The sequence below is a fragment of the Trachypithecus francoisi genome, unplaced genomic scaffold (genome assembly GCF_009764315.1).
Source record: "Trachypithecus francoisi isolate TF-2019V2 unplaced genomic scaffold, Tfra_2.0 Lachesis_group20, whole genome shotgun sequence".
NCBI classification, from domain to species: Eukaryota; Metazoa; Chordata; class Mammalia; order Primates; family Cercopithecidae; genus Trachypithecus; species Trachypithecus francoisi.
The window spans coordinates 17,387,826-17,400,730 of record NW_022681466.1 but is presented as its reverse complement, the minus strand read 5'-3'; the positions used below and the strand labels follow the sequence as shown (position 1 = coordinate 17,400,730).

The 12,905-nt window shown below is 47.8% G+C and overlaps 1 non-coding gene across 1 annotated transcript; it reads right to left on the bottom strand.

Moving 5' to 3' along the window:
- Window positions 1–10,883: 10,883 nt before the first annotated feature.
- Window positions 10,884–10,990, bottom strand: LOC117068051. Its single transcript, XR_004430926.1, has one exon. It is a non-coding gene; the product is annotated as a U6 spliceosomal RNA (small nuclear RNA).
- Between the last annotated feature and the right edge of the window lie 1,915 nt (window positions 10,991–12,905).

Below are 12,905 nucleotides of genomic sequence, written 5' to 3'. Positions count from 1 at the left end.
CCTGGCTAATTTTTTGAATTTTGAGTAGAGATGGGGTTTCACCGTGTTAGCCAGGATGTTCTCGATCTCGTTACCTGGTGATCCACCCGCCTCGACCTCCCAAAGTTCTGCGATTACAGTCATGAGCCACTGCGCCTGGCCTGAATTATGTACTTTAAATGGGCGAATGATACAGTATGTGACTTATAGCCCAATAAAATTGTATTTCAGAAAAGAGTTTGTGTCTCCATCCCACATCTGATTCTAGTCCCTCCCTGAAGTCAAGTAATACGGTGAGTTTCTTCTGTATCTTTTTCACTGGGAGTCAGGGAGTGACATTTGAAGTGGTGAACGAGTTGAATTTAGTCAAGTAGTGGACTGTGGAACATAGTGTTCTGGCAGTGACAGAGGCATGAAGGCTCGTGGTTCTGTGAATGTCCCAATGGCTGGAGCATGGGGTCAGGGTGGCAGAATGGCAAAGGCTGATTGGGGTTGGGGTGAGCAGAGCCTTGGAGGCCATGCAAGGCAGTGTGTACTTTATCTGTAAGCAGCGATGATCCAGACCTTTAAGCTGCATGAAAAACAATGTGACAATAATTTAAAAACACCCAAATCTCCCTCCAGCATCCCGTTGTCATTCATCTAAGTGAAACTGCAGTTCTTGTCTCTATGCACTCATGTGTTTACCTAGTTAGGTAAATACAATCTAAATACCCTTTTGTATTCTACTTTTTCCATTTAATATTAGTCATAAGCATCTTTATAGGTTGTCATGTAATACTCAAATGGATTTTTTAAAATTTGAGATGAAGTCTCGCTCTGTTGCCCAGGCTGGAGTGCAGTGGCGTGATCTTGGCTCACTGCAAACCCCGCCTCCTGGGTTCAAGCGATTCTCTTGCCTCAGCCTCCCTGAGTAGCTGGGATTACAGGCACCCGCCATCATGCCCAGCTAATTTCTGTATTTTTAGTAGAGATATGGTTTCATCAAGTTGGCCAGGCTGGTCTTGACCTCCTGACCTCGGGTAATCCACCCGCCTAAGCCTCTCAAAGTGCTGGAATTACAGGCATGAGCCACTGCTCCTGGCTAAATGGATGGTTTTTAAAGGATAAGAGGTACTCTATCAAGTCGATAGTAAACAAATCATTCCCTGTTGGGCAATTGGGTTGGTTCCAATTTGCTATCAAGTGGAAGAATGACCCAATTGGATCTTGGCTTTGGACAATGGCTTTTACATGGCCAACTCACCGGCTCAGAGCTAAAAGGAACTCAGGGAGTCATCTGGGTTCATCCTTACGGTTTCTGTGGCCATGAGTAAGCATCTGAACCCATTTCTTCATCTGGAAAATGATAATGTATTTAAATCACTCAAAAGCTTTTTAGGCCTTGGTAGATTTCTCTGACACTGGAAAGTCCATCCACAGCCTACCTGTTATGCATCAAAGGAACTATCTGAAGACACTGGGGTCCTGGCCAGGCAGGGTGACTCATGCCTGTAATCCCAACACTTTGGGAGGCTGGGGCAGGAGGATCGCTTGAGGCCAGGAGTGCAAGGTCAGCCTGAGCAACAGAGTGAGATTCTGTCTCTACAAAAAATTTTTAAAATTAGCCAACCATGGTGGCACATGCTTATAGTTCTAGCTACTTGGGAAGCTTGAGGTAGGAGGATCAAGTGACGAGCCCAGGAATTCGAGGCTGCAGTGAGCTATTATTGTACCACTGCACCCCAGCCTGGGTGACAGAGTGAGGCCTTGTCTCAAAAAAAAAAAAAAAGACATAAGACTTTGAGGTCCAGATGGGCTCTCCCCATATTCTGGCCTAGAAAAGTGTCCCCATCGCCCTCTTGCCTTCCTTGGACAGATGGCAAAAGAGTGTCTGGGGCAGATGCACTCTGGAGGCTCAAGAGGAAACATTCGGGGCTGCCTGCAGCAGTGCTGAGGCTGCAGTTTAATTTTCTTTGACATCAGTGGTAGAATTTGTCCACTAGGGGCCGGGCGCGGTGGCTCACAACTGTAATCCCAGCACTTTGGGAGGCTGACGTGGGTGGATCACCTGAGCTCAGGAGTTTGAGACTAGCCTGGCCAACATGATGAAACCCTGTCTCTACTAACAATACAAAAAAATTAGCCGGGCATGGTGGTGGGCGCCTGTAATCCCAGCTACGTGGGAGGCTGAGGCAGGAGAATTGCTTGAACCCAGGAGGCAGAGGATGCAGTGAGCCAAGATTGCACCATTGTACTCCAGTCTGGGCAACAAGAGTGAAATTCCATCTCACACACACACACACACACAAAGCCGGGGAGACAGCAGGTCCCAGACAGACAGACATGGCCCACTGACTGGCTTGGCCCAGGGGAGACGCTGCTGGAACAAGAAAACCTCCCTGATGGTTCTTGGAAGTGGGAGCTGGCCCCAGGCCCTCTATCTGACCCTTATCTCCCTCGCAGAGGCTGCTGCTTCTTCACTCAGACTATCTGACCCCACCTACAGAGACCTCACAGCTACAGATACCCATCATATGAAGGGAAAGAGGTTGTAGCATTCTCAGTAGGGCCCAGGTCTCAAATACCTCCCTGCTGCATGTCTCATATACTTTTTTTTTTTTTTTTTTTGAGGCAGAGTCTTGCTCTGTCGCCTAGGCTGGAGTGCAGTGCCACAATCTCGGCTCACTGCAATCTCTGCTTCCCAGGCTCAAGCGATTGTCGAGCCTCAGCCTCCCAAGTGGCCGGGACTACAGGCATACACCACCAACCCCAGCTAATTTTTGTATTTTTAGTAGAGACGGAGTTTCGCCATGTTGCCCAGGCTGGTCTCGAACTCCTGAGCTCAGGCATTCCATCTACCTTGGTCTCCCAAAGTGCTAGGAATACAGGCATGAGCCACAGTGCCCGGCCCCTTATGCCTCTTAACTTTACATCTCTGGGTCAGAATACGATGGGGAACTTTCCCTTTCTTGAGGACCTCCAAGGAATGTGATGTCTGTCACTCCCAATTCTCCTATTGAGAAGGAAAAGCCAGTACAGGACAGACTACTCTGGGCCAGATGATTTCCATCTTTGCTTCACTTAATGCTCATAACAACCTTGAAAGGCAGATGTTAATGATACTCATTTCACAGATGCAGAAACTATAATTCAGAGAGATTAGGAAACCTGCCCACAGTCACCTGGCTGGTAAAAGGTGGGGCTGGGAATGAATTCAGATCTTTGCAGAATTATACCTCATGGCCTTCCCTGGGCCATGGCTCTTTTTCACTGCCTGGAAGGCCTGTTTGAAGAATTAAATAAGGTATCAGACTGGTCTGAATATTGTAAGAAAAAAGAAGGAATGAAACAAGGTGATGCTTGAGAAACCTTTGGTACCAGATCCATATTCAGTGACCCTCTCAGAGCAAAGTCAACACTCAAACGACAAGGGCAGAAATACGCACAGCTGCTTTTCACAAAGGTGCTCAACCTTGACTACACATTGAAATCACCTGGGAAGCTTGTAAAAGTCAACATACCCGGACTGCGCCTCAGCCTAAAATGATCAGAGCCTCTGGGGGCAAAGCGCAGACATGACTGGTTTTTACATTTCCCCAGGTGATTCTACTCTATAGCCAAGATTGGGAGAACTCTGGAGACAGTTGTTCAGTTTCAAGCCTCCCAAGAGGAAGCTGACTAGAGAGTCTAAGACATAAAGAATGTGTCCATCTGAAGGTGCAGAAAGGGGCTGGGCACAGTGGCTCACACCTATAATCCCAGCACTTTGGGAGGCTGAGGCAGGCAGATCACTTGAGTCCAGGAGTTCGAGACCAGCCTGGCAACATGGCAAAACCCTGTCTCTACAAAAATACAAAAAAAAAAAAAATTAGCCAGGATGGTGACATGCACCTGTGGTCCCAGTTACTAGGAAGGCTGAGGTAGGAGGATCATTTGAGCCTGGCAGGCAGAGGCTGCAGTTAGCCAAGATCATGCCACTGCACTCCAGCCTGGGTGACAGAGTGAGAAGACCTTGTCTCCCTCAGAAAGGGAGCATCACAGAGCCTGCCCTGACAGTGACAATCAGCCACATCTAGAGCAGAGGACCTGGCCAGGGCCAGGACACATCCCATCCTAGAGGCACTTTAGCCATGCACATGGAGGCACCAGGCCCTATTGAAGCTATCTTGTGACCAACTGCTGGTTCTGATGCCCAGCTCGACAGGCCAGCTTCCCACCACATCATGGTGATGGGAAGAAAACGGGCACATCACTTTCATCTCTTTTTGTAAATGAACTAATTGACATTCTAATAAGAATTACTTTTGCTTTGACAGTTACAGTAAATCAACAGACTGACCTTCAGGTATAATTTTGGTAAATATAGACCTTCCCTGAAAGACAATTCCCATTGGTGAGCTGAGGAATCTGGTTTCTGATTCAGGCTTATCCCTTGGACTGGGGTGAATTCACCAAGAAACCATCTTGAGGTATCCTGGGAGATGTCAACCAGCCTCGTCTGATGCAACCAGCCTAGCCACGGACTTTATGTTTAACTTTCAGAGCAGAGACTCCATGTCAGCAAATTCCTCACCTCCTTCCCTCCTCTCATACAGTTTTGGCTTTTTGTATTGTTTTTTCTTTATCTTTATTTTATTTTATTTTACTTTATTTTTTTGAGATGGAGTCTCGCTCTGTCACCCAGGCTGGAATGCAGTGACGCGATCTTGGCCCATAGCAACCTCCGCCTCCCAGGTTGAAGCGATTCTCCTGCCTCAGCTTATTGAGTAGCTGGGATTACAGGTGCCCGCCACCATGCCCAGCTAATTTTTGTATTTTTAATAGAGATAGGGTTTCACCATGTTGTCCAGGCTGGTCTCGAGCTCCTGACCTCAGGTAATCTACTCGCCTCGGCCTCCCAAAGTGCTGGGATTACAGGCATGAACCACTGTGCCCGGCCTGTTTTCTGAGACCAGGTCTTTGTCATCCAGGCTGCAGTACAGTGGCTCAATCTTGGCTCACTGCAGCCTAAACCTCCTGGGATCAAGTGATCCTCCCAACTTAGCCTCCTGAGTAGCTGGGACTGTAGGCGCATGCCACCACCACTGGCTAATTTTTTTTTTTTTTTTTTTGAGACATTGTCTCACTCTGTCACTCAGGCTGGAGTGCAGTGGTGTGATCACAGCTCACTGCAGTCTCGACCTCCCAGGCCCAAGCAATCCTCCTGCCTCAGCCTCCTGAGTCACTGAGATTACAAGTGTGCACCACCATACCCAGCTAATTTTTAAATATTTTGTGTAGACGGAGTCTCCTTATGTTGCCCAGGCTGGTCTTGAACCTTGAGCTCAATGGATCTTCCTGCCTTGGCCTCCCAAAGCACTGGGATTATAGGTGTGAGTCACTGTGGCTGGCCCCCTCCTATAGTTTTTCCCTGGCCAGTATCCCTCTGCAGAGCTTCTCACTCTCTGCAGGGAATATTAGGTCATTCACATACCTGGGTTCAGGCCCTACACTGCAGTCATCCTGATGCTTACATCCCAGACACCCCAGATGTGCGTCCTCCTTTGAACAACCCATTCCCACCCACTAAGCCTCTGCCCATGTGTTCTGACTCCTCCCTCCCTTCCTTCCTCTGCTTCCTTCCTCTTTCCTATTCCTTCTTCATCTAGTGACAGCTTATTCACCCTCTAAAACCCAGCTCGAATCCCACTCTCTACCCTTCCCTGAATATTATTTACTTTGTTCTTTCTGCTCCCATAGTACTTTGGACAGAACTCTGCCACAGAGGTTCGCACACTGAACTCTAGTTCCTTGACCACGTGTGTCCTCCCCTCACTCCCCTCACTGCACCTGGCTTTGGTGGCCTGGTGCCCAGCTTGGTGTCGTCCCCATGTGTGGATGCTTAAATACATCTTTGAAATTTGAATAAACAGTAAACATTATTATATATGAGTCGTTTTTTCCCTTTAAAAGCCACATCATATCCATTTTCTCATTGGACTACTTCAGAAGAGAAGATCTAAGGACATCCAAAGATCCTAAGTGAAAAATCACCCTGGCAGCACGGGTCAAGCCAGGACACAGGGCTAAAGGGCAGCACTGGTGCGCTGAGCCCAGGCGTTTGCTTTCCAGATGAGACCTGCACTGCCGGGACCAGCAACGCAGCAGAGGTAGCAGGAAGCGGGAGATGGAGCCAAAGGGTTTCTGGGCAGGTGGTTGCTGGCAGATCTATAAATCCATTCCCCACAATGGGCTGTCACTGAAACAGCCCAGGAGTAGCCCAGAGCCTGGAGGTAGACCTGAGAGGGCAGGATGTGAGAATATTAGAAGCATAGGCTAGGCCAGGCATGGTGGATCATACCTGTAATCCCAGCACTTTGGGAGGCCGAGGCGGGTGGATCACCTGAGGTCAGGAGGTCAAGACCAGCCTGGACAACATGGTGAAACCCCGTCTCTGCTAAAAACACACACAAAAAATTAACCAGGCATGGTGGCACATGCCTGTCATCCCAGCTACTCGGGAGGCTGAGACAGCAGAATCGTTTAAACCCGAGAGGTGGAGGTTGCAGTGAGCCAAGATCGTGCCATTGCACTCCAGCCTGGGCAACGAGAGAAAAATGCCATCTCAAAAAAAAAAAGGGACCCTCCTGGCTAACATGGTGAAACCCTGTCTCTACTAAAAACACAAAAAATGAGCCGGGCGTGGTGGCGGGCGCCTTTAGTCCCAGCTACTCGGGATGCTGAGGCAGGAGAATGGCTTGAACCTGGGAGGCAGAGTTTGCAGTGAGCTGAGATCACGCCACTGCACTCCAGCCTGGGCGACGAGCGAGACTCCGTCTCAAAAAAAAAAAAAAAAGAAAAAAAAATCACGGACTAGAAATTGGACCACTAAATAATATAGAATTTGACATGTGGGTGGAGAGGGGTGTTTTGGGGGCTGCAAATCAATAATGTTCTCCTCAATCTGCGTAAGCAGAGGCAATGTGGTATAGTGGTTTACAGTGTGGCTTCTGGAACTAGGTTCCTGGGGTTTGGATCCAGCACATGTGACACATGTGACCTTGAACAAGTTATTTAACTTCTCTGGACTTCACTTTCCTCACTTGTAAAAGGGGAACAGTAATAAAATCTAATTCAGGATTTTTATGAAAATTAAATTAGTAAATCCATGTAATTTTTCAAAACAAGTCCCTGGCTTATAGTAAATGCTCAGTGAATGTGAGCTATTATTTAATATTTTATTAAGTAGCATCTACCAGGTGTTTCTGTGACTGTGTAAGGAAATCACGGTGGCTCACATCTGTAATCGCCATACTTTGGGAGGCCGATGCAGGAGGATCCCTTGAGCCCAGGAGTTCAAGACCAGCCTGGACACCACAGCGAGACCCTGTTTCTGCCAAAAAAATGTTAAGTTAGCCAGGTGTGGTAGCAAGCACTTGTAGTCCTAGCTACCTGGGAGGCTGAGGCAGGATGATCTCTTGAGCCCAGGAATTCAGGGCTGCAGTGAGCTATGACGGATTGCACCACTGCACTCTGGCCTGGGCAGCAGAGCAAAACACTGTCTCTAAAAAAATATATATATATATATAAGGAGCCGGGCATGGTGGCTCATGCCTGTAATCCCAGCACTTTGGGAGGCCGAGACAGGCTGATCACGAGGTCAGGAGATCAAGATCATCCTGGCTAACACGGTGAAACCCCATCTCTACCTAAAAATACAAAAAAATTAGCTGGGCATGGTGGCGGGCACCAGTAGTCCCAGCTACTCGGGAGGCTGAGGTGGGAGAATGGCGTGAACCCGGGAGGCAGAACTTGCAGTGAGCCGAGATCGCGCCATTGCACTCCAGCCTGGGCGACAGAGTGAGATTCCATCTCAAAAAAAAAAAAAAGGAAAGAAAAAGGAAACCACTCGAAAACATAGTGGCTTAAAACAGCAAACCAATACCTTGCTCACAATTCTGTAGGTCAGCAATCTGGCCCAGGCTCTGTTGGGCAATTCTGCCAGATTCTCCTGGGATCGCTTCATGGATCAGCCACATGGACTAGGGCTGGGTAGTCTAAGACCTCACACTCAGCTCTGGTGACTGGGGGTGGCTGGCAGGCTGCATGTTGTAGCAACCTGTCTCCAGGAGGCTTCCTGGACTTCTCCCCTTTGTGAGTTGGGGTTCTAATCATAGCCCAAAGAGGGTAAGCCCTAGCAAGCAAATGCTTTTCAAGCTTTTACTTAGATCACATTTGCTTTTTGTTATTTGTTTGTTTGTTTTTCTGAGACAGTCTCACTCTGTCACCCAGGCTGGAGTGCAGTGGTGCAATCTCAGCCCACAGCAATCTCCACCTCCCAGGTTCAAGCAATTCTCCTCCCTCAGCCTCTCGAGTAGCTGGGACTGCAGGTCCCTGCCACTGCGCCCAACTAATTTTCATATTTTTAGTAGAGACGGGGTTTCACCATGTTGGCCAGGCTGGTCTCGAACTCCTGACCTCAAGTGATCCACCCACCTCAGCCTCCCAAAGTGCTGGGATTATGGGTGTGGGCCACTACACCTGGCCTACTTATATCACATTTGTTAATGTCCCATTAGCCAAGGCAAGTCACAAGATCAAGCCCAGATTCAAAGGATGAAGACATAAACTTTATATCTTGATGGGAAGAGAGGCAAAGTCACAATGCAAAAGAGCACACGTCAGGGAGGGGAGCATTTTCACAGCCGTGTGAACAGTCTGCTGTACTGGGCACCAGACATGTAAGCAGAGCTCAGTTCTGGAGGCTGGAAGGAATGCTTTCTTGGCACTCAGGGCTCAGGATGGCAGGTTAAGATGCAAGCAAAACCATTATAATGCAAGGTCTGAATGCAGTAAGTGCCCCAACATGGAGTTCAAATCAGACAGATCTTTTGCAGCTAATGAGGGGTGGAGGTCAATGGGTTGAGAAGGCTTTATTTCCTTGACCTTGAAGTGTAGTTAGAATCTGGTCATACAGAGATGGGGAAAATGATATTCCAGGTGGAGGAAAAAGCAAAGTTGGAAAAACCAAGGCAAGTTTGGGAAATCCAAACTTATCTAATATATCTGGTGTGTGGCCATCAAGGGGGACTGCAGGGCATAAAACTAGAAAGATAAGCTGGTGTCCAATGTGGGTGAGCTTGTGTTTGAACTTCATTCTGTAGGCAATGGGGAGCCACTGAATATTTCTCAGGTAACAAGTGAGAAGAACCGTATCGTAAGAAGACTCCTTGGCCTGTATTCTATAGGATGGCTTGGGGTGGGAAGCAAGAGGAGGAGAGGTGATCACAGGTAATGAAGGGACTAGGGGACGTCTAGGCAATGGGGTTGGCCAGGGGCAGCACGAGTACAAAGTATCTGGACAGATCCTGATGAGTGACTGCAAATGGGGCATGAAGAGCTGTCAAGGTTGGCTCTGAAGTTACCAGGCTCACTGCCCAGAGGATGACAGAGAGGAGGAGATTCACTTACAAAGCAGGAAAGTCTGAGCAAGAACAGGTGTGAAAGGAACCTATGGATGTGGGGACTGTATGGGACATCCGGTTGGTGTCCAACCAAGATCCAACATCATGCTGAGGAAGGAGGAAGAAGAGAAAGGAGAGGAGACTTTGTCAGAGCAACACTGAACACAGGGTTTCAAGGTGGTTGCCAGTCAAGTATCAGATGTGGCCAAATGATTAAGGAAGAAGAAAGATGAGTACAGGCCAACCAGCTGACTTGACAATGACGAGGTCACAGGTGACTTCCTAGGAGAGCACAGGAGGCTGAAGTCTCCAGGCTTTCTTTTTTTTTTTTTTTTTGAGACGGAGTCTTGCTCTGTCACCCAGGCTGGAGTGCAGTGGCACGATCTTGTCTCATTGCAAGCTCTGCCTCCCAGGTTCACGCCATTCTCCTGCCTCAGCCTCCCAAGTAGCTGCAACTACAGGCGCCCGCCACCACACCCAGCTAATTTTTTATATTTTTAGTAGAGACGAGGTTTCACCGTGTTAGCCAGGATGGTCTCAATCTCCTGACCTCGTGATCTGCCCGCCTCGGCCTCCCAAAGTGCCCAGGTTTTATCTATCTATCTGTCTGTCTATCTATCTATCTATCTATCTATCTATCTATCTATCTATCTATCATCTATTTATTTATTTATTGAGACAGAGTCTCTCTGTCCCTATCTATCTATCTATCTATCTATCTATCTATCTATCTATCTATCTATTTATTTATTTATTTGAGACAGAGTCTCTCTGTCCCTATCTATCTATCTATCTATCTATCTATCATCTATTTATTTATTATTTGAGACAGAGTCTCTCTCTGTCCCTATCTATCTATCTATCTATCTATCTATCATCTATTTATTTATTTATTTGAGACAGAGTCTCTCTCTGTCCCCAGGCTGGAGTGCAGTGGTGTGATCTCAGCTCACTGCAACCTCCACCTCCTGGGTTCAAGGTATTATCCTGCCTCAGCCTCCCGAGTAGCTGGGACTACAGGTGCATGCCACCACTCCCAGCTAATTTTCATATTTTTAGTAGAGACAGGATTTCACCATGTTGGCCAGGATGGTCTCCATCTCCTGACCTCATGATCCCCTCTCCTCGGCCTCCCAAACTGCTAGGATTAGAGGCGCGAGCCACCATGCCTGGCCCTCAGGCTTTATTTTTATTTGTTTGTTTGTCTCACTCTGTCACTCAGGCTGGAGTGCAGTGGTGAGATCTCAGCTCATTGCAACCTCTGCCTCCTGCCTTACGTGGTGCTCCCACCTCAGCCTCTCAAGTAGCTGGGACTACAGGCACATACCACCACACCCAGGTAATTTTTGTGGGTGTTTTTTTGTGGGTTTAATTTTTGTGGGTTTCTTTTTTTTTTTTTTTTTTTGTAGAGATGGGGTTTTGCCATGTAACCCAGGCTGGTCCAAGCTTTATATTTCATATTATTTTTAATTTAATTTTTTTTGTATGGAATGCTTCACGAATTTCCATGTCATCCTTGTGTAGGGCCCACGCTAATCTTCCCTGCACCACTGCAATTTTAGTATATGTGCTGCCGAAGCGATCACTGAAGTCCCCAGGCATTGAGGAGGGAGCAACAGGCATCCTGCTCTCTGGGATTCAAGGTTGGAGAGAACCCCTGGACTTACATGACCCTGGTGCTAGCCTCTCTTTCCACTTCACAACCACTGGAGTGAATGAAATGTTAAAAATAAACACTGCTGTTCCTTTCCACCCTAAAGGAGAGGCACGCTAGACTCTCCCCTGCTGCTCTCCCTGTCTCTCTGGCCTGCTGGCTAAAGATCAGGCACTGCCAGGCAGACAGGCGCTGGCGGCACAGGCGGCTGTTTACTTGCTAGTAGAGCACTGCTGTGTTTTCACAGCTCAGAATAGCTCTATAGCCACCCCCAGGCCTGGGGACCTAGGAGCCTCACTGTTTATTTTCATGACAATTCTGGGCCTCACCTCTTCCCTTCTCTGAGTCAAGGTCCTTATTTGAGAACTCTTAGAGGGGGTAAGGTGTGGGTTAAAGGGTCCAAGACTACTAATTTCCTAATTATCTTTCCCAGCTGGCTCTGGAAGAGGGAAGAACTAATAACTGACTGTACAACACTGGCATTTTGGTTGGGATGGAATTTCCTCTGCTTTTAAAGAAAGAGTTGATTAAAGGACTGCATGGCCAGAGCCAGGGGGCAAGAAAATGTGGGAATGAAAGTGGGTAGAAGGGATGACTCCAATCTGGACTGCGGCAGGTTCTGTGTAGGGAGCTTTCACTAGAGAATTGTGGGGGCTTCTCTGACTCATGGTGCCCCTAAGGTCAGGCTGGGTTCTGGCTGCCCTGGTGTTTAGAAGGTATTCAGGAGTAGGGGGAAGACTAGCTTCACAGAATACTCTTTTGAACTCTGAATCTTTTTAATAATGTGAGTGTATACTACTTTTGAAAATAATTTAGGCTCACTCCTATAATCCCAGAACTTTGGGGGGCCGAGGCAGGTAGATCACCTGAGGTCGGGAGTTCGAGACCAGCTTGGCCAATATGGTGAAACCCCACCTCTACTAAAAAAAAAAAAAAAAAAAGCAAAAATTAGTCGGGCCATGGTGGCATGCGCCTGTAGTCCCAGCTACTCAAGTGGCTGAAGCACAAGAATCGCTTGAACCCAGAAGGAGGAGGTTCCAGTGAGCCAAGATCATGCCCCTGCACTCCAGCCTGGGCAACAGAGTGAGACCCTATCTCAAAAAAAAAAAGAAAGAAAAAGGCTAGGCATGGTGACTTACACCTGTAATCCCAGCACTTTGGGAGGCCGAAGTGGATGGATCATCTGAGCTCAGGAGTTCAAGAACAACCCGGGCAACGTGGTTAAACCCCACCTCTACTAAAAATGCAAAAAGTTAGCCGGGCATGGTGGTGTGTGCCTGTAATCCTAACTACTCGGGAGGCTGAAGCAGGAGAGTTGCTTGAACCCAGGAGTCGGAAGTTGCAGCAAGCAGAGATCGCACCATGGCACTCAAGCCTGGGCAATACAGTGAGACCCTCTCTCAAAAAAAAAAAAAATTAATTTCTAAAATATGACCACGTTTATTTTTTTCTTCTGACAATCATTAATCATTTACTTCTGTTAGATAATTCAAAGCCAGGCACCACTTCATTGGAGTTACGTTCAAAGGACTGCCACTGCTCAGAATATCAAAGCTGAAAGGAGGGTGAGGGCCCCTGGGTCTCATTTTACAGTTGACAAAAGCAAAACCCAGAGACTCCAGTGACTTGGCCAAGGTTGCACAGCTCTTTAATTTTATTTATTTTATTTTTAAAACCCAGTGATGCCCATGGCGGGGTTACGGTTTCCTGGGCTGCCTGCTGGAGGCTTGGGAGTGTTTCTGAGAGTCTCCTAAGGAGAAGGAAGAAGCACCTTCTGCCCCCTGCCCACCTTCTACCCACCAACCCCCACCTCTCTCCCATCCACAACCAGGCTGAGCAACAGCTGG